At 38.0% G+C, this 25,360-nt stretch overlaps 1 long non-coding RNA gene across 1 annotated transcript; it reads right to left on the bottom strand.

Moving 5' to 3' along the window:
• Window positions 1-16,128: 16,128 nt before the first annotated feature.
• Window positions 16,129-19,021, bottom strand: LOC116299807 (uncharacterized). The gene is made up of 2 exons (XR_004197519.2): window positions 18,833-19,021; window positions 16,129-16,565 (listed from the first exon to the last, which is right to left on the bottom strand). It is a non-coding gene; the product is annotated as an uncharacterized LOC116299807 (long non-coding RNA).
• Window positions 19,022-25,360: the final 6,339 nt, after the last annotated feature.

A 25,360-nucleotide genomic window follows, 5' to 3' on the forward strand; every position in this document is an offset into this window, starting at 1 on the left:
AATGCAGTCAGCCACAGATCTTTGTAGGTGGTGTACAGGTCATAGTTGTTTAAGTCTAAGAGGGATTCCCCGGCGAACTTTACGCGCATCTTAGAAACAATGTTGCGACCAAGGTTGTTAACGATAATCCTTTCATCTGTGGGGCTTGACTGCACCGCTAGGTCGAACCTTAAAGCCAGGGTACCAGGAACCAATACTAGGTTATCCGTTAGGCGGGGCACGCCTACATACAGCGTCTCACCTGGCTTAGCGCTAGAAGGCGTGAATGTAACCCGGTGAAAGGTGCGTTCTGCTTTCAGTCCGCCAACCTGCTTAGGTAATACGTTGGGGTTTAACTTTGAGCTTATCATATATAATGGAAGTAGAAGGTGATTTTGATCCCCTTACCGAAGAAGGTCAAGTCGACATTAACGACGAAGAATACGACGCATGGACTAAAGGCGCGGAAACCGACCCCCTAATCTACGACATGGCTCTAGAAAACAAGTATGGTAATAGATGGAAAAGCTTCAAGGCCGCCTTGAATCGCATGTGGCAATCAAAAAACCACGGCAGCCCCGTCCCTGAGTACTTGGAGCTTCAAAACATAGAGCAGCCTGAGGCAGCCGCGCGGGAAATTGTAGAGTGGGCAACGCAAGAGCTAACGCAGCGCTATTCCCACTTCGAGGCCGACGACGTAAGGCTCACAGAACGCGGAAACAAAGTCCTCATAAGCGTCCAAGACTTGAGATTTCCTGACAAAGACCGCTGGACGAAACCGCAACCCCTTTTCGACGACAATGGTGAAGTTAGGGGTGACGTGGCAAGATTAAAAGGCTTTCAACTAGCTACCCGAAGCGCGTTAGAAAGGTTGGCAGCCTTGAATGAAAAGGTTGCGTTAGAAACACGCGTCGAGGAACTGCAAGAAACGTTGGAAGAAAGGGAGGCAGATTACATGAGGCAAAACCGACTACTTCTCGATGCTCAAAAGAGAGAAGTTGATGACAAAACCCAAAGAATAATAGAAATTAGAGGACAAAGAGACAATGCCCTACGCGATAGAGACCAAGCCCAAAGGGCTTTCGACCTCACCTTACAGGAGTTAGACCTGACAAAAGAGGAAGCTAAAAACTTGCATATCACCATATCCGGCTCTTTGGAGGAACGGCGGCAGTTGGTTGCCGAAATCAACACTAAAGAGGAGCAAATCCGGCAAAGAGATCAGGCTATCGAAGACCTGGAGGGGCAAATAGAGCGGCAGCAAGAAGTAATCGAGGACCAAACTCGTACCGAGGAAGAAAGGGAAGCAGCTCAAAAGGAAGTGGAGGCCCTTGAAATACGCCTTGCGGAATTGCGGGCTCAAAAGGAAAACCTGGAAAAAGAGCTGGGGCTTACCACCAAGGAAAAGGTAAAAAGAGCCCTTTTGAAGTATGGCGTTCCGCTGGCGTTTGCGGTCGCTATTAGCACCGTAGTAGGAGTTATCCTATCCGCGCTTAAGGCTACAGGCGCGGGCGTAAAGAAATTAGGCAATGGGCTGACGGACTTGGGAAAAAAGATGGCGGCCGGTCTTCCTGGGCTGCTGGGTTCGGTTGTTTCCTTGGCACTTAGGGCCGGCGGAGAACTGCTAAAGTTTGTGGGTAACAACATTTGGATCTTGGTCGTCGCTATTGGGGTGGTATTCTTGAAGAAGATGAAGGGCTAATCTTATCCTTGTGTATTACTGGGGGCTTATCGTCGTCGGGTACCCGAGGTGTTCTCGACTTGGGATAAGTAAAGATAGTATTCGCGCCGCCTTGATAATGTGGAACTAGCGGCAGCACGCTCATGGTGCTAATGGGCTTAAGATTCCAAATAGCATCCGGCGTAGGTTCGGTTGCCTTACCCGCAGCATTCATTCGGACAATGCTGGGCTTGGCGCTGGAGGCAGTGGCATCGCTGGGGCGAATCTGAAGCTTCGCATATTGACAATTGGCTATCATGTGAAAAGTTAATGGTACTAGGTCTTCGAAGCTATATAGGTTAATCTCAGATGAAAAATGGGTTGGGTGCCTATTATTATTTTTCGTCCTGTAAGGCAACAATGGGGTGTTGGTCTCGTCAACAATCCTAAATCCAATATTACATGAATACCGCTCCGACATACTAATAGTGCATACGATTAATCCTAGCCCCCCAACATCCACCCACAGTCCGGTGTCGTACCACTCGTCGCCCGTGTAGTCCTTTTCCTCTAGGTAATGAAGAAACCAGTCCTCTTTCGTGTGTGGGTTCATATATTTAAAGACTAAGCACCGTAAGAGTGCTAATGGTCGCGTGGTTAAAAGGCTTATCTCTTTGATCCTCTATGCTATTCACGCAAACGCGCCCAGTATCGTCTACACGCATTTGCAGCTTTACCTTCCCATGGCAATCAGCAACCATGTGTAAAGTCCAAGTCGTAAGATTCTCAGCACTGCTGGGGTACGGCTCTACGGAGAAATGCACAGGCTCCCTGTTGTTCGTCTTCACGCGCATAGGCTGCAGTACGCCATTCTCATCCAGGAACCTAAAGCCGACGTTGGCATGGCTCTCTGTGCCAATGCAAATAGTACAAAGGATTAACTTCTTTCCCGAGTAGTTCAAATTCACGGACATGCCCTCAACGTCGACCCAAGATGCCTGGGTGTATTTTTTCTCGCCTGTGTAAGTCGTATAAACACAATCTACTCCAGCTACGTAGGGGTTATTCATCGCCATATATAATAGCTCAGACCAATGCTTGCAGCTGCTAAGCCGGCCTTTAGTAAGTTATGGTCATATTCCTCAGGTATCGCAGGCAGGACCTTCTTCGATGGTTTCTTAACTACGGGTAGCTTCGTTTCGTGTGACTTTTTTGGCTTCTCTACGAAGTGAGGAATGTTCCTAAGAGTGTCAGAGTTCACGTCATTCGCCCCAAACTTCATATCCTTAGTAGCTCGCTGCAGTTTATTGTTGTATCCTACTACAGAACCAGTATTTATAGATAAATTACTAGGCATTAACCAACAACCCGGGGCTACTGCATAGTCCAACCTCGCCTTAGAATTTTGTATGGCTAGTTGGTAACGCTGTACGCCCTTGCTAATGTCACCCTCCAAGATTGAACTTTCGAATAAGATCAAGGCTTCGGCTCGCGTTTCTTCTGCGGCGCCAGTATTTCCGATTATGCTGGATCGGGTGTTTACCTGAGCTCCAAGGATAGAATACACGTAAGCTTCTATGCTGCGGTTTAAACGGGCAAGGCCGGCTTTGGTTAGTCCTTTACCTTCTGGGGGTATGAAATTAAGATATTGCTTTGTTTGCTCGTCGTTGGTAATTTTGATAATCAGTGGATTAGCCCCTGCATACTTACCACCCTCGTCTTTGAACAGAGGTCCGTCTCTGACTTCCTTAGTGGTCTTAGCGTTTGGTTCAAAGAAGGTGCTACTGTCGTGAGTTTCTTTGTGATACCCAGTGTTCCATCGTAGATTCAACGCATGAACTTCCTTATCACTTAGCTCGTGTCCACCAATCCCCCAATAAACCCAAATATGCCCCAGACCATTGTTAGCGCCGGCAGTGCATCGGAAATCCTTCCCTACAACGTCAAACTCCTTACAAAGTCTGTCATAAGCCGGCACGCTGTATTTATTATCTCTTGGATAAAACGTGGCATCTCCCGGCAGCGCAATAACACCCATTTCATGCAGTATTCTTCTAACCGTGAAGTGAAAATGAAACATAAATATTGAATTCTTCATCAAGCTTGCGCTTACACCACAGCCGCTAGTGGCACACCAAACTGCAAAGTTTAGTTGCTGCGGCCAATAACGCATGTTAGGACCGCTTAACCATTCATGAGATTCCTTAGCGGTGGTATGAACAATGGGCACGTTTTTGAAGATATCTCGCACCTTTAACAGAAAGGAATGATCGTTAGAGACCCGCATGTTCAACATTAGGTCCAAACTTGGGTGTTCATCAAATGACATCGCGGGTATTGGATAAGTACTGGTACCAAGCAATAATTCCTTTGACCAACTGGGTTCAACATGCGTTGGCGCTGGCGTTGGCTTATGCATTGGCGAATGCTTCAGTTGATCGTCTATTTGATTAACCAGCGTAGGCTTCAAATCCTCGTTGCTGTACATCCTAGAGCCGTTATAGTAAATACCATCGGGTCTTCTTTCGAACTTACTGGGGTCTGCATGTGGAAACATCTTCCTAAATGCTCTCCAATTCCAGTAATCCCGGTTGTCGTGATGTGGCTGCTCCTCAATATCATTCCCAAAAGCGTCGTATATTAGTATATATAATGGATGTTATACCATCAGCACCTCCACTTTATCCTGAACTTCCTAAGGAACCTAACGAATTAAACGCTGAAAACTTTAGGCTCAACAAAGCAAATTTAATCCTGGCTTACTTGGAAGGGCAGGCAAAACACTACGAAAAAGTTAGGAAGAAATACGTCAGAGCCCGTAGCACGCTACATAAGATTGCGATAACTTCAGGATCCATATCTGTTGTGTTAACGGGCTCCGGCGTTGCTACTTCGCTTACTGGGCCGGGAATAATCGTTGGAGTTCCTTTGGCCAGCGTTGGGGCAGCCTGTGGTATTATTTCGGCTGTTGCTACGGGCATTATGAAACAGTTGTCAAGCAAAATATCAAAACACGACACGACAATAGCTCTGTCAAGGGCTAAAGTAAATACGATCACTGACCTTGTCTCAAAGGCTTTGCGTGACAGAAAGATAGACGACGTAGAATTCTCGCTTATCTTAGCCGAAGAGGAAAAGTACGAGAAATTAAAGACTGACATAAGGAATAAAAAAACAGTCGTAAGAGATCTTTCCGAGGAATCTCGCAAAAAGATCTATCAAGAAGCGAAAGAAGAGCTTCAAAGAAAGCTTGCTCAGTAAACACCTGCTTCGAAAAGAGCGTGACGGGATTCTATTTACATATCGAACGTCAGTCTAGAAATTATGCAGATTAAATATAATAATTTTCACATACATAAGCGTCCAGATGTGTCTGGCGTTCGCTCGTGATCGTGGGACTTTGGAGCTGGGGAGGCCTAAAGTCCCGAGTTCGAGCCTCGCTGTAGACGCATTTGGACCGGTTGCTGTGAGTGAAAAAAAAAAAAAAAGCCTCCCCACACTCACAGCAACCGTGGGGGGAGGGGTAGAAAGTGCGATTCAACCCCGCGATGGGGGGTTTCGCGATTGGAAAAGTCAGGGGGTGTCTCGGGACGCTGTCCGGAGTTCACCCTCTGGTGGGTCGTAAGAAAGATATATGTGTACGTACTAGAGGGCCTCTGGCGCGGGATGAAATAAGCCCCGTAAGCCCAAAATGCAAAAAACCCCACTGGGGATAGCTTGGTGTTCTGCGCGATGCATTCCCCAGTGGGGTTTCTGGCAAAATAAACGCCAGTTTTGCATTTTTATTTTCTCGGAATCCATCCTAACAGGGGGTGGTTGGGGTCTATTTTGTAAAATATTTCGTAAATTACATCAGGATAATAAGGAATATCCTTATTCAGCCGACAAAACATCCACTCGGCTTTTGTCATATCAGAAACCTCGGGAATAGACTTACCGGTAATTTCAGACAAAAGATAGGGAATAGCTTTGTAATATTTCCCTAGCTTTAATTTTTTCAACGTTTTCCGTAGACTTTGTGGGGTTGGCTCTTCTAAATGGTCTATGATTTTCTTCCTTACTTCGTCGCTTAAATATATCGGATGTAAACCTTGGATATGACTCATCCAGTCTCGGAAGTATTTTATTCTTTTGTATGGGGTCTTCTTACGACCTCCATTGGCGTAATATTGCTCTTTGGTAGCATTTGGTACGGCATTACGAATATTCTTACCACATTCGTAACACTGTGCTGACGTGTCGTCTTCTATTTGCATTTTCTTGTCACAACAAATATACTTATTTGGTTTAGTAGGTACAAACTTGGGTTTCAAGCACTTTACACAGAAATCATAAACAAACTCTTTACAATCTTCGCACTCCATATATAGACTAACATATTTGCGCTGTTGCCCCCAACCACACTTGGAGTGGGTTGTTTCCGTAGGTGGATTTTTGACGCGGGTCTTACCCCGTGTTGAGATTGCGCTGGAACCCCCATTCCCTATACTACTTCAAAGATTGAATAGAAATCTTAATAAAAGATTTCAGAATTGATTATCCTTACGAAAGTGATCAATTAGTAGATAACTGAGTGTCACTGTGACTGGAATTCTCGGTTGAAAGAAACGTGGTTTTGCTCAATTTGACAGCCAGAAAATATGGCAGCGAAGTTGAATGTTTCGTCTTGCTTCGAGAAGATATTTTGTGGAGCTGAAGAGCTATCGCTGGAAAAAGTTTGAAGCTGCTGACTGTTTCCTCGAAATAGTTGTATTCCTTATCGGGCGCGGTGCATTTAAATCATGAGAAAGCACGTCGCTGAACAACCGAAGCTGTCCTGACGAAGGACGTGTGGGGCCGTGTTGTAGCTCCTGAGGGAATTCTCTTTGCGGTGACCAACGAGAGATTGTCATGATATTACGATCAGAAAGACCTGCATGAGACCATAGGGTTATGCCTGTGGCCCTGACACAAGTCAAAATTTGGAACTTCGTCTTCAAAATACATTTTTGGGGGCGTTTTTTTCCTCGAAACAAAAACTGTAAATTTTTGAACTTGTACCGGGAAAACACGAAGGTTGTGACGTCACAACTGTGTTTACATACCCTCATGCAAACATGGCTATCAACCAATCACAGCGTGCGTACTATTTAATTTATTTTATAAATAATAATGATACTATAAATCTTAAAAGTGCTACTATAATCAAATTTTAATGTCTCCAATGTTAACTTTAACACATGATAAAGTACTTTACGAAAGAAGAAAACTGGCATTAGCCATCCAGTTTTTGTGAGCATTTTTGGTTCGAGCGACTGATTAAAGTTAAGTAATGCTAATTAGAAGGTTGATGACGTCATATTCTCAACACATTTTGCTTCAGAATAGATTACAGCATATCTCTAAGATATTGATAAAACACACTTCAAATAAGAAAGCTATGCTTATTTTCAATCTGGCCCTCTTAACTTAGTCAACTGACGTTTATCAGTTGTAGGCAACAGCAAGCTTTATGATGGATGTTACACGGCACTAGTCCTTAGGAAACTCGGATCTAGCAAAACGCCTTTCACCAGAAAAACCTGTGAAAAACACTGAGAAAGTGAAATCTAAAGCATGCTCTGGGCCGACCAACTTCAGGGCACTTTGAACTCACAGATTGAATTGCAATTTAGCTTGTTAGGTTTTGGAGGGAGCAAAACCAATGAACATGGAGAAAAACAACTCTACTCCACAAGTCATGCCGAGTCCAAGAATCGAAAATGGGCTAGGTTGATCTAATTTGCTAGTTTTCGTAACAAAACCCCGAGAAAGTTTGACAGTAAGTTACAGGTATACATCTGCCATGGAACCTGATTCACACATATTTCTGCCAAAATGATCACCGCGCGTATCAGGGCCCTCCTGATTTAAAATGGAAGATTTAAGTTTGCGTTTAGAATTGTTTGCAAAGAGTGGAAAATGATGATAATAAAGTACCTCCCTCCCCCAAATTCAACCTCAAACACAGTGGTTAAACAATTTAAGCATGTCCAGTGCTGTGTTTACTACATAGGTACTTCAGAAGAACGTAGTGCGCATGCGTCCATTTCAGTTTGTTTTCCAACAATTCAATTGAGAGAGTTTAGGTATAAAAAGTGGAAAACCAGTACTTCTTGTTTCCTTGATTTCCAGTGTTAAAGTCAAACTTTTACCTAAAATCTGAAATTTTTTTACAATGGATTGTATATCGCAAAGAAAATCCGGCCTCTTGAAATAAGCTGAACTGATTGTAGGAAACATCTAGGTACTTCACCAATTGCCTCACCGTATTACTTAGAAGAGCGCCGAATTTTGCGTTTTTTGTTAAGATGTTTGCTATTCTTGGAACAGCTTTTGCCATAAGTTGTGTTTGATTTACTGTTAAATTAATTTGCTAACATCATAAGCTTTAGAATTTGTTACATAATGTTTTTACTCAGTTCAAGCATATGGAATAAATAATAATAATCAGTAAACACAACAAACTAACCTGAACTAATGTCTTTTCCATCGAACCATCGTTGATATAGTCTTCGTATCTATAGCCTCTTTAGCTAGTTTGGCTCCTTACTTTGTCTTATGCATCTTTGAAGTAAATTATGCAGCACTATATTTAAAGAATCTCAAATATCTCATAATTAACTAGAAAGATTTTTTCAAAAATCCCTACAAATGGAGGCATCTAGTATATAATTATGTGGTACGAAGCATTTTAGTGTTGAACACTCTGCAAGGCTAAAATTGTCCCGGTGGGGGGGGGGGGGGTACTCCCCTATATTTGATATACGGGTATGTGCCGCCCTATAGGGTATGGTTTTTCGGCTTTTCAGTCTGGGGTAGGGTATCATTTTTTGACATTTTGTCTAGGATAGGGTATCATTTTAGTCTGGGATAGGGTTAACGATTTGGTCGTTTTTGTCTGGCGAATAGGCTACATAGGATAAAACACGTTTATGCACCAGTCCAAACGTGGAAGGTAGCGGTCAAGCGTGAGGGGGTCCAGCCACCTTAAGCATTCCGAATTTGAGGGTGAAAACCGAGTCGAGTTGGCCATTTTGGGGCTATTTTAGGGGGTGCTCTAGGTGACAAAACAGACACCATCTTGGAAATATTTCCCCTAAAACAGTTCCAAAATGCATTGCAATGCCAAATCAACCCAGTTTTTTTCTCGACCTCGGAACTTACATAGGAGGACAAAGATACGCTCGCAAAAGAAATGTTCAAAAATATCACAGCAATATAAAACGCCTGCTTATGTCTCTGCAATATTGTGGAAGCTGTACTCGAATAGCAAGGGAAATACTTAGCGTGTACGCTTCGTGTTCCTAAGCTTGCTTTTCATGTGCTCTACAGCATCCATCATGTTTATATCACAGTACAGTATACACTTTAAGATACTGCTATTCGCATTTAAGGCCATTCATGGTCTCGCGCCACCGTACATAAAAGAATTGATTTCAATCAAGAGTCAAGGCAACTACAATCTGTGTTCATCTACAGGAATATTGCTAGCTTATCCTAGTTTTCGCACACGGGCCACCTTAGGGGATAGAGCGTTTGTTGCAGCTGCGCCTGCACTTTGGAATGACCTTCCATTTGAATTGCGCGCAATAACTGATATTAACACATTTAAGCGTCATTTGAAAACTTTGTTTTTTAGCCTGGCATCCAATTAGGTGATTTGAAATATATTATGTAATCCAGAGAGCATCCACAAAGTTGGGACATGATATTATTTTATGTATATAGTTATATTTTTATGATTTTTATTGGTATTTCGTTTAGATTAGTTCCTAATATTATTATATATGTATGTATATATATGAGTGTGTGTGTATATGTGTATATATATATATATATATTATTATATATAATTTTGATTGTGATTACAATATTTATTTATATTATAATTTTAGTGAATTAGATTAGATTTATTTTATATCATATATATTGTAATGCGCTGCTGATAATTTTATTGAAGCAGCGCAATATAAGTCAATAAATTATTATTATTATTACAGAGACATGCACGTTTTATATTCCTAAATAGGAGTACTGGTCTGTTGTTTATACTTAAAGCTGGCCGATTATTTGATTACAGTTATCTTATTCTTCATTCTTGGAGTTCTACAGGCTTTAGATATGTGGATTAGGATGTAAGAATCAAGTATAGCGAGGCATTCTGTCCCCCTTTTCTTCCTGGAACTATCGTTTATGATACATATACTACCGTGCTCTGAATGGACGGAGTTTATACCAGAGATTTCCCCTCCTCCTAGCCTTGCTCTATTGTTTGTTTTCATTCAAAGGTAAAAGTTTTTTATCCGGGCATACTGCTCCATTGGCATTTGAGCTTTTGTTACACCATACCACTCGGGCAACACCTTTTGCGCAGTAGTCATGCGGAAAAAGATTTTATTTTATACATACTGAGATTTTCTTATCAAGTTCGCGACTTTTTTTAGCCAATCAGAAAAGCGAAACGATTTGTCACACGTGAAAAAAGCGTTTCGTCCAATCGCAAACCACTGTCGAAGCGAATCATGTTTTCGCGGTCATCGCGGGTAGCTTTGTCGAGCAGCTTTCAAATACTTTCAGTGTATTGTAGTTGTTCGTAGTTCAAATTAAACTTATCTAATCAAGAGCTAGGAGATATTTGTGAGGATGGCTGAACAATCAAGAAGATTTTGGTGTCTCTTGACAAATCTATAGGCAAGTTTATCGAAGACCAAAAAACAAAAAAACAAAAAAAAAAAAAAAAAAAAACAGAAACACTCTGGCAAAACACGAAGAGATGCAAGTTTGCTGACTGAATTTCTCAACTCCAAAAATGAAACGAGAAGAGTCGAGAAAATCCCGCCAGAAGAGCTTAATGGGTATATCAGTGAATTGCAGCACTATCTCAAACGAACAATAGAAAAACATGTCTTTGATTCTGAGTGGAAATACAACAAGTACGTCTATAGAAAAAAGGCCAGTTTACAAAGCAGTGGGCACCGAGTGCCGTGAATCTTCATTCATGAAAAGTTCAAGTTTCCCTGCATCAGGTCCATTCAGTGGAGCAGTTTTTCAATGAGGACAGTTTGACATGACAATAAAAACTTTAAACAAGTCGCCGACTTTCACCGATAACTCATTTAAATCAACAGAGTCAACACGTAGCTTCATGACGCATCAAGCGTGTGTTTGAATCGTCGAGACGAAGACAGCCCTCCGCTTTGACAAACTAAGTTTATAAGACTTCATTGAGCACTGATTTTGGTTGCTTATTTCGTTATTTTCTAAAGAACAGTTTCATATTTGCTTTAGAATTTAAACGCTTTGCTATTTACTTTGTACCAGATATGTTTTTTGATTTAAATAGTGATATTTTTACATGTAGCAAGCTTTTAGCTTTTCGGAGGAGAATTTTAAAATACAGCAGTTTTGTAGTTTTTTTAGAGAACCCATTAAAGGTGAATGAATAAAAACAACAAAATCTCAGTATGTATAAAATAAATAAATTACAGCATGGAAAGCGCTTTGTACGGGATTTTCCCACTCGTTAGTTTTGTATCTGAAATCTCACTCGTTCGCTTCGCTCACTCGTTCGATTTCAGATACTTCACCAACTCGTGCGAAAATCCCGTACGCGCGCGCTTTCCATGAAGTAATCTCCATATGCTCTGCTAAACGGGATTTGCGCAATGATTTTTGGTTGAATGATTTTGATTTTTGGAGCAAGGATATCAGTGACCAGTTTTGCGCAAGAAGCTGATGTTGCGTAAAATGCCAGCGAAACTATAAGAAAGAAACCATAATTTAAAGAAAAAAGATTTTAAGTTCTGCAACTCGAGCAAGTATTGATGGTTTTCAACCATCCCCAAGAGAATTAAATAACAAAAGGCACGGCGGCCATGTTGGAGGATATAACAGAAGAATTCATTGGTAATTCTTTTGTTAAGTTCCTCCAACATGGCCGTCGTGAAAACCATCAATTTGAAGCTAAATAAAAACTCTCCTACTGTAAATGGTTGTAAATCATGCGTCTGACATTTTGCTTTTACTTCTTGTGCAATATCGCTAAGCCAAAACTGTATAACCTATCCGGTGCTTTGCACTTTTAATATTATTATCACAAACATGCAGTTCTCACTGACCAGTTCACATTTGCATCGAGTCTGCAACAGCCGGTCATGACAAACACTCGCCTCCTCGCCTCCACTTTTATACTACTGTGAGGTTTCTTAAGTAATAATCGATGTTGATTCGCATCCCGGTTGTCTTTGAAATAGTAGTAGCCAAGATTTACGGTTGCAGTTGGGTCCATGTATTATTGCTTACTATCAATCACGTGACTTTTTTGGAGTTGACTGGGGGGCAATCAAGCGGTTAACTGAGGGGCAACTAGCGGATTCTAAGTCAAAACATATCAAAATAAGTCCTCAAACTATTGTATTTGACTATTTCTACGACATGAAACCAATAAACAAGAGATCAAAACGACCTCCAAGATTCTACAAGCCATCAAAAAAGAGCTATTACCGAAAGTGACGTCTATTGATAGCAAACTATTGTCGACCTCATTTTTAATTGTGAGACTCATCTGAAAGGAAAGAAAATTGATTGTGTTTACAACCTACTAACTACCTAAGCGTTCTTAAATCTTCTACTCTGTTATAGAGGAGTTTAACAACGGCTTAAATTCTAAATATTCTTATTTAAAAAAACAGTGTCTACTCGGTCTAGCTTACGCAATGATTGGGGACACTTCATTACTTACGCTTAGAGTTTGTGTTCGTTATGAAAATAAATAGTGACCAGTGACGCATCGTTAGTTCTTCTACCATCCTTCTGCTAGCCTTAGCTTGTGTTTTGCTTTTGAACTGAATATTAGTCAACGAATTACAAGATACCCTTACCGCCCGAAAAAGACTTGAATGCCTTAAGAAAAGACGCTACAGAGCCCAGTTTAAACGTGCTGAGTCCAAAAATTAGATCAAATTAAGAAAGAAAACCTTTTGAAATAAGTAGTGTTTTGCAATGCATTCAACATGAGAAAATTTCTAAGGTTTAGCACTGAATTGAGAGGTACCAACAAGCACTCGCACACAGAGAAAAAGATGACCTAAAAAATGTGCATTGTACGATGCATACACTTATTTCAATAAAGTTAGTCACCAAAAACCAAGAAAGCTTAGATCACTAAGCATCATGGGAAACTTTTCATATCAAAAAAGCATATATATACAAAGCTTTTTTTAATACAAATTGCAGCTCGATGATGCTCAGAAGAGGTGAGACTGTAACCGGTAAAAGATTCGCAAGTCCGTAAACCGTTATCAGGCCGTTGAACGTGTAAAATGAATCTACCCGTAATCCTGGTCGGCCTCAGCTTTATGGGTTTTCAGTTGACTAACTTTATCGAAATAAGTGTATTCCTTTTGTTAGTCAATGCCCATTGTTTAAATATATATCTTAGGGGAAGGGGAATGGGTTAGAAAATGGTGCAGCCCGATTATGCAGAGGTAGGCTACTTTGGTGAGTGGATTGTGATTTCTCATCCGGGAAGGGATATTTTTAAAATATTCAGTTTCGCAAAAAGGAAAATTTCGCGTATAAAATTCCAACATATTTCTACTTCTCGTAAATCATCGCAATTAAATTACGCGTAAACTTTTCAGAGCAATCACAACATGTAAATGTGCTTTACCTGTGCAAGGATTCTTTGAAGTGGTCTACTAACGCCTAAATTAGTTTAGTAATGAAATGCTTATGGTGTTATATGGTAATAAATCCTTCTCGTTTTTTTTTTTTTTTTTAGCCAGAGGCTTTTAGCGTGTGATTTCGAATATCGAATCGGAATTTGAAGTTCATTCTTGCGGAGGGTAGGAAGCCGGAAAACTTTGAAAAAAATTCTCAACTAAAAGTGCTGTGAAAAAAAACAACTCAGCTCCATATAACCCACAACAATGCATAAAGTAGCGCTGAGAGGTGGCGCAATAGCAGCGCGCAACATGCGTGCTTTCCTAATGCATGATAAAATTAATGAAATAATAAATACGATTTTTACACTCCTCTTCTTCATTTTGGGAGGGGGAGCCTGATTTTCACAAGCGACGCAAGCACAAGCGCAAGCATAAGAGGGATTATTTCATCGTGAAAATTGTCCAACGCAAGCATAAGCACAAGCGCAAGGACAAAAACAAGGATCAAAATTTGTCCTTTTCGTTGTGCTTGCGCTTATGCTTGCGTCGCTCGTGAAAATCAGGCTTTTAGAGTTTTGGATTCACATTTTTTTATTCCCGGCATTTTATTTTTATTATGACGGCAAACGTGACCACGTTTTCATCGTTTTCCTGTATTTTACTTTACCTTTTTCAAACTTTCTCCCACCAGTATTCTTTTGTTTTCTATACTACTTGTATTTTTCGCGATTCCTTTTCGGTAATTTATAACGTAATTTATCACTAATCAACGACCTCCAACGTTTGCAGTGCCAACGTAATTTTGAGAGTTTTAGAATATCGTTTACGACAAACGTGAAAAGTCAGCTGACCAGTGAAAACCTCTTTAAAATTAGTGAAAAAGAACCTCCAAGTAGTAGAGGAAAGAAAGAATATTTGTCTTTGATAAAAAAGTCAAAAGGTAAAGTGCAAATATAAGAAAACGATGAAAACGTAATCATGTTTGTCGTTTGAGGGAGGAAAAATCGTGAGTCTAAAACTCTCTAATCCGCAAAAAACAAAGCTCAAACCCAAATAAATTGACTGCACGCGTCCTTTCTTTTCAAAAAAACCCAAACCGTTCATTTCTCTGTGGGAGGCATCCAAACAACCGCGGTTAACTGTTGGTGCGGAGTACTCGTAGGTCGTTCATAAAACGCTCGAGGGGATAACAAGAGAAAACAAGCGAGAAACAGTGCCAGTTGAGGAATCTGTTTATCACCTGCCATTGTGATGTTCAGTACTAAGTCAGGTAAACGCCGATTTCATATTTATTTTATAGCCTAGAATTCAACTTTTCCGTTTTTTTGAGGTAACACAATTCATAAGGTACAGCACCCTTAGTGCAAGTATTCCGTATTTATCGGAACAAATACTTTTTCTTTTTTTTTCTGCGTTGCCTGAGTTGATATTGGTCAGTTCAGTACCGCCAGACGACCAAAATACGTCACTACCGGCTGTCTTCTGAATATCACATTATTTACCAGACGAAAAATGACAATTTTGATAGAGACCTAGCATGTGAAACCTGCAAAGCGTTTCCTTTGATATATTGAAGCAGTTGTATATTTGCGTGAATTCATTGACGTTTATATTTTAACATGTTCTCAATAGCCGCAATATAGACCAATATGCTAGCCCTGGAGGGATCTATATATGGTAGAGAAGAGAAGATATAAAAGCTAGCTTACAGAAAGTCAAGACTGTCTTCTTTTGAATGCGGTAAGGTTTCTGAAATAAATCATTCTTCGGATATTCACTTGCGCCTAAGATGGCCTCATGTAATTTTTGAAAAAACAAATAAAATCTGAACAAATATTACACTAAAGTACCTCTCTTAATACCCCACCCTGCTCCTCCTGTCTCTCTCCCTCACCTCTCCCTATGCGTTTTACTCTGACGAACAAATAAAGGTAAGAATATTTTTCTCTATCGTGCTCGTGTTTGTCTCTAAATCTCTTCAAGTCTATTGAGACAACGCCCTTATTAACGAGAAGCAAGATAACAGGTTATCATGACTTTTGAGATCATGTTAAGAATCCAAAACTAAATACAAAGAAAAAACTCAGTATTCCTTATATTATATGATTTGATTGTTAATTTAAAAGGAAAAACGATAGCTAGTGTCAACATTTGCCTATATAAATGTTATCAATGTGATCATCGCAAGCAGGCACGACTTAACAGAGCATGAAACAACAGGCGACAATTGGTAGTAGAGCTTTTACGTTCATATTAATGATCGACTACTTAAGTGGGTATCAGAACTTATCCAGCCTAAGTACAACATGTAGGCAATAGATGTTCAGGAAAAATACATTTGAATTGACGTGTGTGGCTCCACTCAGTTCGAGTTCCACTATGCAAATATGTTAGTCCAATATAATCGATATTGTTATTCATATCAATTTAGCACTCTACTTCTATAAAACACGGCAACCTGAAAACCCACATGCTTGACCTTTGAACCTTTAAACACAGTGCGTGCGTCTGAACATGGTTGTGTTATAAACGTTGTTTTTTAGGGACGGTTGGCCATAACTGAAATGAGCAGCTGAGCCGCACGCTGAAAGCCTCCATAAAAAAAGTAAAAGTACAGGTAGGATAAGGTAAGGTAAGAAAGTACGAATGTACTTGTAGTCGCACTTACTATCTGTTCATGACATAAGGGAAATAAGGCATTTTCATTGGCTGACAGAGGCTAGCTTTACGTTTTCTAGTACTAGTCAATATTGGGTTTGCTCTTCATTTCTCGCGCGCGCCGCACTGACTGATAAACTGATAAACTGTGCACTAATATAAGTGTATTAATTCTCCATGGAATCTGCTCACAATACATCATAAAAAAGTAATGTTAACTAATTTCACAGGTATTGGTCGAGTGGGTTTTATTACTTTGTCGTGTGTCTGTTTCAAGCACCATTTTCTACATTTTAAGGCGAAGTACGTAGATGCTAAGTATTATAATACGTAATTAGATTTCATTAACATTTCTAATTCCATTTCAACTTCCATAAAGGAAGTACATCTTCTATTTGTCATCAGTTGTATTAACTATTTTAACATCGGTGAACAATTCGCCATTTTTTTTCTGTTTCACTTTCATTCCAATTTTGATAAGACTAAGTGAACATCCATATATTTTGTCATTGTTTCAGTGTACATGGCTTGAGTTTTCATGAACAGTCTACCACTTAGTTACGTGCTTCTGGAATTACGAACTGAAATTGTAATAAAATAGAGTTATTCAAAAAAAGATTTATTCAAAAACTAATTTTTAAGATCAGTTTGCACATTGTGACGGTAGAATTTACAGAGCTTCTCTATTAGGGATATTTCGTTTATTGTGTTTTTATCGTGGAAATTATTTCTATTTTGTATTACTTAGTATATTGCTTTTATATTCACTTTTGCTATTATTACTATAGTGTATAATTCCTATAAGAAACTCAAATTCTTATAAGAATTATAGCAAAAGTTATGTACTGTTTAATAAACGAGCAGGAGTGTTTTTAGACCCGATAAAACACGATCTGCGAGTTTATTAAACGGCTTAAAAACTCCTGATGTATGTTCTCATACTGCACCGAATTCTTTACGAAATGAACCAAGTTTGATAGAGAAAATCCAAGTTAAAGTTTATGCAAATGAAGACGAATCTATATCAGATATAAAACCTCCTTCATGGTCATGATTTCTATTGTGTTTCCTTCATGAATTATTAATGAGTTTTTTAAATAAATAAATAAATATATATATATATATAACATCGCTTTACAAAAATTGTGACCGCTTCAAATATACAAAGACGTATATCAAGAGTATATCAAACATTATGGTATATCATTCTCTTTATATTTGTTTTTTCAGGAAGTTCTAGCGATAGTCAACTTAAATATATATATATATTTATATTATGATATAATATTTTTACCATCACTATTATCATGATCACCATTATTATAGTTACTACATAAGTGAGGGTAGGAAGAGATAACTAGCTAAAAACTAATGTGAAGGTAGGTAAGAAAAGTTGATGAAAGTACAGTTAGTAATGATTTTTGAAAATTCACACTGAAAGTATTGTATCAAGGATTATGCCTAGGTACACTTTAACATAGACGAGTGTATTCTAAGCCTTCGAGTCTACCTGTTAGTGAACGTTTTAGCTAGTGACAGTGTTGCATGATTTTCGTGCGAAGTACGTTGTCAACAAGTCAAGTGCCATCTTCAAGACTTACAATGATACAAACTCAGACGACTGCACGATTGATTTTAAGAGACGGCCTAGAACAAACGAAAAATTCATAGCTTGCACTGAATTCTATGGTAATTATTATTCTTAGCACGTACCGCGTGGTTGTGAGTCTTTACACTGGTCTTCAGTGTGTTTGCCACCGTTGTTCTATCCTACGCATTATATAGCTTAGTTTCAGTATTGATGCTCAAACTTTAAGGTGAGACAAATGATTTTTTTTCTCCATGGCCTTTTCATTTTTTTCTTTCTTCCTTTCTTCTTTACACCTTTCTCTCATAATTGCTTTATAGATTACTTTCTTTTCTTCATATTTTCTCGTTCTTTCTTCCTTTTTTACTTTGTTTTATCTTATATTCTTTCTCAGTTATCTTCTCTCTTTTCTTCCTTACTTCGTTTTTTTTTCTGTCTTTCTTTTTGATTCATCACTATCTTTCTCGTTCTTTGTCACGTGACAAAATCCTGGGAACTGAACAAAGACGAATAATTATATTGACATCCTATAGCAACTTCTAAGATAAAGCTGATAAACTGTAAAAAGGACAAATTTATAACAGAAAATGAATTTATCAATGGCACCCACAGTTAACAATAAAAACACAAAAAATGTGAAATACTTTAGGATACCGTTTACGCCGGATAAAAAGTATTGAAGGCGAAACCGAAAAAGAGACGGCAAAGCATAGAAAGTCTTTCGAATTAAGCCTCATTTACGGCAAACGTAAAAAGTCACAGAGTTACAAGCAAAAATCATTTAGAATTTGTGAAATGTGAAAGAATCGAAAACATCTTAGTAGATATGGTAGATAATTAAAAGAGTACTTTTCAGTTGGTGAGAAGGTTTGCAAGAGGCGAACTTGACTGAGAACGTGGTGATGTCTCCGATAAATTTTATATTAAACTTCTTTATCCAGTTTCTTCCAATGTTCAATTCAGTCTATTATTACTAAGATTCAGTAACAGGTTATCAGTGACCATGTTCCTGTTTTATATTTCAAGATGATAACTTAAAAATATTAGTTTGGTTTCGGGTTCATTTCATCGATCACGTAAAACGTCTTGCCCGGGTTGATCTAAGTCATGGCTGCATGAGCTCAAGAGACCATAGTCTCTTGCTGAGTTATATAGCTCACAGATGTAATAAGAATTTAGTTTATTGGGTTTTTCGGAGGGGAAAAATGGATCCGGAAAAAAACTTCGAACCAAGGGAGAAACCTAACAAACTGTACTCACATGTGATGCCGAGACCAAGAAACCGAACTCGACATCCAAGAGGTGAGGAGCGAGTGCATCCCCGGCGCTACATCACCCTTGATGTAACAAAAGACACACGATTTATCAAGGATCACATTATTCTGACAGGTGGTACACAGGAAACAAAACCACATTTCATCGGTTGAAGAAAATCCGTAACGATGCAAACATTTTAGCACGAGATTTAATTCAAGAACAATCGGTTGTAGTTCAGTTCTACTTTGATAACTTTTTGGCCGGCAATCAGCGCACGGAAAGTTGCATAAGTCGAAAAACTCATTCAGACCACTAAACCGACAACAACTATCGGGATATTTTCGAAAAAAGAATCTTTTTTCTTTGCAGATTGACCTTACGTCTACAAGTATATCCGGAGAATACCCCATTTTTGACAAGAGCAATTTTTTTCCAAAATGGACGAGCGAAAATGATTCGAAAACGCTACGTGCAAACAATAATGGAAAAAAAAGAATAAAAAAAAGTGCCGTTTAAAAAAATTTCCGGATACATGTGGACTGGACCTAAGAACAAAGAGTTATTGAATGGAATTTAAAAGTTATGCCAATTTGAATCTGGTTTCTAAAATTTCATCGTGGAACTAGCAGTACTGCTGTTTCTTACATAGCAACTAAACAAAACAGTTGACAGACCAATGCCATTTTGTATTGGCAACTAACAAGCATACTGTTGCATTGAAAAGGTTTAACTTTAAGTGTTAAATTTGCTAGCCAATTTACAGTTGAAGAGGCCAACGTCTGGTAATGAAGGCAAAGATATTAAATGACAAAGCTGGCTGAGCATTTATATAGTAAACTGATCGATCTTGCTCCATAATAGTATTAACTATGATTCAATGAAGAGGATCCAAAATTATTAGCAATCTCACGAAATCATCGTTATTTAATTCAAATAGTATTTCATATTAAATATTTCAGTATGAAACTCGTAAGCTGAAATCCACAATATCTATAAGAGTTTAATAATCAGAAACTGAAACTGATTAATAAAACATCTATGTGTGGGTGAATAGGATTTAAGATATGTGTAGTGATACATCCTAGGGCGTAGACAAGTGTTGAATGCATTTAGCAATGTTTTTGAGAACCGAATACTTTGATACTACTTTGAAAAGTGACTTGTCATGCTCAAGTGACGAAAAGGTTACAACTGGACTGTATGATTAAACTAAATCTGGAGAAGAATTTTGAACCTAATAATACATAAGTTTGACCGTGCAATGTATTGCCGTGCCGTAGTATAGTGCTGATTAGCACTCACCTTGATTCCTTGACTCGGGATCGCATGTGATAGAGTCGATATTTGTGTCTCACCAAAGCTTGATTCAAGAATTGTTTGAAAATTTGCGTCGCCCATCCGCAAAAACATCATCCTAAACGATTCCAGTTTGTTGTATGAGCTAACCGCGCCCCGACTTAAAAATCAGATCAGAGGCAGTTCCCGAACTAGGATACTTCATTTTAAAAATATTTTTCAACTTGGTAAAAAAAAAAAAAAAAAGAAAAAGAAAAAGAAAAAAAAAACAGTTATCACGAACATTCTTACATGGACCCAGAATATAATGTGCGCTAGATAAATAGAAAACGTTTTTTAAAGTGCACCTTAAATAATTGAAAGTTTAAAAGTTTCTAAATCTTTAATTTTCGAATATTCTAATACATTTTTGAAAGTGCTTGGTCGTTTTTTTAAATCACTTATTATAATAGCTCATGGTCTCTAAATCATTTTAAAACTCTCAATGGTGGTACTTTTCTCGGGACTCTTTCTTCAGACTCTTAATATATAGTAACTATCAGCATATTAAATTAATTGTATGAAATGGTATTTTGTTCAACAAATTGAGTAAAAATTCAAACTACGACCAAAGTGACTTCTTTTCAACAGTTAGTATTGTTTTTCACATCCTCGTGGTCTTAAAATGTTTTGTAACAATTAGGTGCTATCAAAATTTAGTATTCAAAAGGCGGCCTCTCTTGGGAACTCTACTGATCGGCTTGGAGAACCGACAATACAGGTGATTTCTTGTCAAATAACTCTAGTTTCATCATTTATAGTCGTCCAAAAAAATTTATCAATACCTTAAAATCCTCGGAGCTAAATACTTTGCAGTATTTCACAGTGTTTAGTGCTCGAGGGATTCTATTAAACTCCAGTGGTTACGACGACTTCTTACAGCCAAAGACACAGTTTTGTTTTTAAGGTGTTTTTGTGTGTGTGTGTGTGTTGTCTTGACAAAACCTGCCTTTGTTACCTTGAAGTTGTTGGTTTTGAACTCAATTGGTTGTCAAAAACAGCCACGTAAAAACCTCAAATCAGTGGAAATCAGGCTTATCAAGCCTCTACAAACAATTATATATAAACTTGATTTATTTTCAAATGATAGTTTTAATATCTTTTCGTTGTCTCAGTCTCAAAACGTTTTAGACCCAAATTCGACTTCACAGTGCTCACTGTTTTAACCCCCCGTGTGGCCGATATACCATTATGCAGGTCTTTTTATCCACAAAGTTAAAGAATGAACCACATTAAAATAAAAGTGCCTTACTTTTTAAACAATTATTTCCATTGCCATATACTGTGCTCGCGGCATCAGTCTCAGTAAGAAATGTAGCGAGATTGCATGGTTCAATATTATTTATTGATATTTAACCATGCAATCTCTGTTCCAGAAGATACAAAAAAGTCGAATCAAAAAAATAAATTTCATTACTATTCAAAGAACTAGAAGAGGTAACTAGCTAAAAACTAGTGTGAGCTGCATCGGTGTTTCTAATGAAACAGTAATGATAAAAGGGTAAATTATACACCGTGAAAAGATGAACAAACTTACTGACGTCGGAGTAAAAGAGAACGTCAGTTTTTTTCATCTTTTCACGGTGTATAATTTACCCTTTTATCATTACTATTCAAAGAACTGTAATGGCCTCCCGATGATTAAGTTGAATTCGGCTCCTTAAAGAAGTTAACAAGTCATCGCCGGCTACTCTTAGCAACTATATCAGGTTGCTGGTCAGTCCCAATGCGAACAATAGTGTACGTACGGCATGCATGTCGCACTATATGCATTCCAGTATACGCTGCGTGTAATCATAGCAATTTAAATAGATATCCACAATAACCATGCATGCACGTGGACTAGTCTACTTGGTTAGTATTCAAACCTTATTGTTTTTTCAACCTTTTGTTTTTGTTTTTTGTTTCTTTTCGAATATAATATTCTTTGGATATCATCACTGTCTTAACAATGGCCGTCATGTTGAATAGACTTGATTGTGTGCAATTAATTTAAATAATTCTTCTTATTTGTCGTGAGTAAATGTAACATCTTATTTTAGAGATTTGTGAAATTAAGGTTTAGGATTGACCAGTGTAATTATCTTTCTGGGGAAAAAAAAGAAAGAAAGAAAAGAAAGAAAATTTAAAAAAATATTATCAATCAGTTTGGACGATACTGAGACGTTAGATATTTTAAAAGCAGTAAACTAAAATACATTTTCCAAGTAAAGGAGTTTCAGTTTTTCCCCTCTGGTATACTAGAGCAACTAGAGCTCCTTTAACTGAAAACCACTAAAGTCTGGTTCTCACTATCCGGGCCCCGGCAACGCAAGCCGACGCAATTCTTAGTTCTGACTATATACTAAAAGAAGCGACGCAAGCTCAAAGGCAAACGCGTATAAGAATTTATTGTGTAGGCTTACGCTCGTGTTTACGTCGGTTTGCGTCGCCTGTGACACACCAGGCTAAAAGGAAATTCGAATTGTTTCCTATCAAGGAAAATAAATAAGTATTCGAAAGGTAAAACGAATTTTATAATTAATTCTGTTGATTTTGGACTGGTGTTTTATACAAACGCTAGGTAAAGCAGCCAATATGACTATTTTATTGTTGTATTATCTTTTTGATATAGAATTTAAGAAATTTTATTCTTATCTAGATTTTCCAGGCAATTTCTAATGTCCAGCTAGGTAACAGGCTTGGACAATGACTAAGATTGCTCAATCAAGTGTATTCGCGTGAAACTTATTATCACCTTTTTACTGTAACCCTATGCAACAAAGTTAGTTTTTCAATGTAATGCATGGTATTGTCTTCTGATAATGCAACACATGCATGCCACTATAAATACCTGGCTGCAATGACTGCAGTAGCATCAGTCGATCAAAGACAAACAAATCAGCAAAACTACCCAAAGATTCCTGAAGGATTTTATAGAACAGAAGAAAACAGGTAAAAACTTTTAGTATTTTTAATTTGGATTCAAGTTTTGGAAAAATTGCAAAAACTATTAAAGAAATCTTTGAGTGATAGAATCCACAATCATTAGAATTAGTTAAGGGTTTTTTTACTACTAAAGCACAAGTTATGTTTTTATTTCCTTTATAGTTTTCAAACTAAATTAAACTAAATTATATTATATTATTTCGAAAAAAAAAAAAAATTATAGACACCATCCTGCTTAACATGCATCTTTAAGCAATTTAATAATCTTTTCAAAAACATTTTGAGTATAGAATTTGATGCACTGACATTACATATACGTTTCGAATACTTGAGCTGTTCAGTTGCCATCGAATACTAGTCGAAAACTGAATAAGGTCAATATGGCATTAACCCTTGCGGACAAGGTACTATCAATTTATACTAGACTATTAGTAATTTGGCGTATTTTGCGAACTATTGATGATAATATCGAAAATGCGGTCAAAAATCTTTGTCGCCGAAGAAAACTATTTGTTGATCTGTAACCTTCAGTCCACGCCCATTTAATTCGAGCTCCGATCAAGAGACGCCCCAGAAATATTGATACTATCAAATTTTTCTATTCCTAAATATTAAACGTTGAGAAGTTAGGAAATTACAAATATATGTTTCAATACATATTTCGAAATTACTTCACTGAGTTGCAAAAAAAGGGAAGGATTCAGAATTATTATTTTTTATTCCTAAAGATTGAGTTTTCACGATGGAAAACTAGTTACAGTAAAGTTTATGTTTTGTTGATCTGGTTAAACTACAGCTAAGTAATGGTAGAGATTCTTAGATATTGGGGAATAAAAAGCTTTAGCATGCATCACTCACCTTTTGGTTCAAGTAAGAACTTCGTTAGTTTTCAGTCCGATTTTTCTCCCTTCGCAAAATGAAATTATATCACCTAAATTCCAATTTTATCATGAAACGAGGGCTTAAAGTTAATATATATATATATATATATATATATATATATTATAAAAGGACTTTTTTAAATTTAAAATGATTTACGTCAATTATTGAAAGTTGTCTTTTTCCATAAATCTATACAGCTCGGTCTCATTACATTAACTTCTTTTTATAATAACTAAAATCTGATCTTCTCTAAACCTTATTTCCACCGCTGACTTTCGAGAGTTCTACCGTAGCGAAAGGAGTCGTTTTTGGTCAGTTCTGTTTACTTCGTGCATTACAGAATAACCTATACTGATTTTAGTGTGTTTTAAACGATTTCTAACCCAGGGTGTCGTTTCTCACTAATCAACTTACGTACTTATGAGGGAATCTACTTGCGTGAAATTCCTTGATATTCATTTGTCTCATTGTTTAAATCTTTTTGTAGTATATTCATTATTGGTCTGATAAGAAGTTTATTAAATCCTGAAATTAGGGGGAAAAGAGGTTGCTGAACGTATGGGGAGTCAAAAAACACGAGCTATCGATTTACACCGTCTAATGCTTGGTTAGTTTAGATTTATTCCATGTGCTCAGTTATGATACGGCAGCAAGGTCCAAAGCTTGTTACTCAACGATCATTTTTCCGGTCAGTTAATTAAACCTCATATTCTAACCAATAAAACATCATTTTGCACACAAAATTATTTCTCCATGATAAAAACATTAGTAAATGTATCTAGTAAATGTATAATGTCCATTTTCACCGCTGTCAAACAACTAGATAAGTGGCTTCGGAACTGCATCCGCAAAAATGACTTGCGATACAAAAGACATCTAAGACAGCTGTAGAGGCAGTTACTGTACGATGCGCAAACAATGTTTGATTCGTAGATTTACTAGCTACGACCATAGCAACTGATCAGTTACAGGATCGGAATGAACTAACAAGCTATAGGTATGTCGACAGTGATCGTCTCTTAATAACTGGCAGAGCCAGCCTTTTCCGTAACAAAAAAAAAGTATTACTTAGTAAATAACCTTCGCTGACCTATCTAAGACCTTTAAGCTTTCTTTTTAGGGGGTTAGAATAATCAGGTTGATTCTTCGAATTTGCCACCCGATGAATAAGAAAGCCCGAATCATGTCAGTGTTCTATATAGCATTGTTTTTTGACCTTCGCATTTTCCAACCAAGCTCACACATGTCAGCTAAGATCAAAACTCATTGTTAGCGCCATGTGTCGTTAAGAGCATTCCTATTCTCCTTTCGTGGGAAAAGCTGCATTAGATTTAGTTTGAGCTGTCAGCCAATCAGCGAAGAGATTGCCACCTGCCGGCGACGCTG

The sequence above is a fragment of the Actinia tenebrosa genome, unplaced genomic scaffold (assembly GCF_029948245.1).
Source record: "Actinia tenebrosa isolate PJP-AT-01 unplaced genomic scaffold, QUT_ActTen_1.0 PGA_scaffold2__45_contigs__length_23673736, whole genome shotgun sequence".
NCBI lineage: Eukaryota > Metazoa > Cnidaria > Anthozoa > Actiniaria > Actiniidae > Actinia > Actinia tenebrosa.